The sequence below is a fragment of the Microtus ochrogaster genome, chromosome 17 (assembly GCF_000317375.1).
Source record: "Microtus ochrogaster isolate Prairie Vole_2 chromosome 17, MicOch1.0, whole genome shotgun sequence".
Lineage (NCBI taxonomy): Eukaryota > Metazoa > Chordata > Mammalia > Rodentia > Cricetidae > Microtus > Microtus ochrogaster.
The window spans coordinates 9,919,101-9,920,253 of NC_022019.1; positions in this window are offsets into that span (position 1 = coordinate 9,919,101).

Here is a 1,153-nt window from a genome sequence, read left to right on the forward strand (position 1 = left end):
AGAGTCTGGACTGTCTTCTTTGAATTTTTGATTGTAGAGAGATATTTAATTCCAGGGCCTGTGAAGCTAAACCAACAAAAAAAAATTTAAATTATCTTGACTGCAAAATTTGAGTTTTTGGAAAAGAAATTCTGCTTTTGTTTTCACAGGGGTTGGGTACCTGTGGGTTCCTTCCAGATTAATGTAGTTTGATGGAAGAAGAACCCCTGAAAAGTCTCCAAGAACCTTTAAAATACTTTGCCCAACAAACAACCAAAAGCAGTTTGGAGAAAATGATGACCAAATTCCCAAAATGATTGTTTATAAATCTTTGCTTTCATTTAAAGTGGAATATGATAAAGAGATAAATATTTTTCATTAGTATGGATCTTGGTTTATTGATACAAATTTAAGGTCAATTTTGTTATGCTCTGTATATGTATTTCTGCTCTTGCTTAAGGTATTGTGTTTGTGCAGCTCATTTAAAATATAATGTATAGTTAAGAAATACAGATTAATAGGTAGTCACCTATAATAATCAAACTTTTAATTACATTAGTGTAGGAGGAGGCCACTTGTTCCAACCGGCCGCCCAGAACCGAAATAATCACACAGAAATCATATTATTTAAATCACTGCTTGGCCCATTAGCTCTAACTTCTTATTGGTTAACTCCTACATCTTAATTTAAGCCATTTCTATTAATCTGTGCATCGCCACGAGGTGATGGCCTACCAGCAAAGTTTCAGCATGTCTGTTTCCAGCTTCATGCAACTTCATGGCATTTCTCTCCACCCTTATTTCTCCCAGCATTCAGTCCAGTCCTCCCTGCCGACCTAAGTTCTGCCCTATCAACAGGCCAAGGCAGTTTCTTTATTCATTAATGGTAATCATAGCACACAAAGGGGAGGGGACTTCCACATCATATTAATTAAGTATTCTAGATATACAGGGGATATATTTCAGTTAGAGAGATAATCTTCAACAGCTAATCAAGCAGTCCAGACAAGAGCAGTTTCTTGACCAAATGCCTAAGCCTTGTCACATTGAAGGCAAATTCTATAATGAGTTTTTTCAATGTCTATCAACCCCTCTGAAGTAATTGGCCCTGCCAGAAGTAGACATGTCTCATTGTTGAGAAAAGTCTAAGTTCTTAAAACCCTTTAAATGGTAA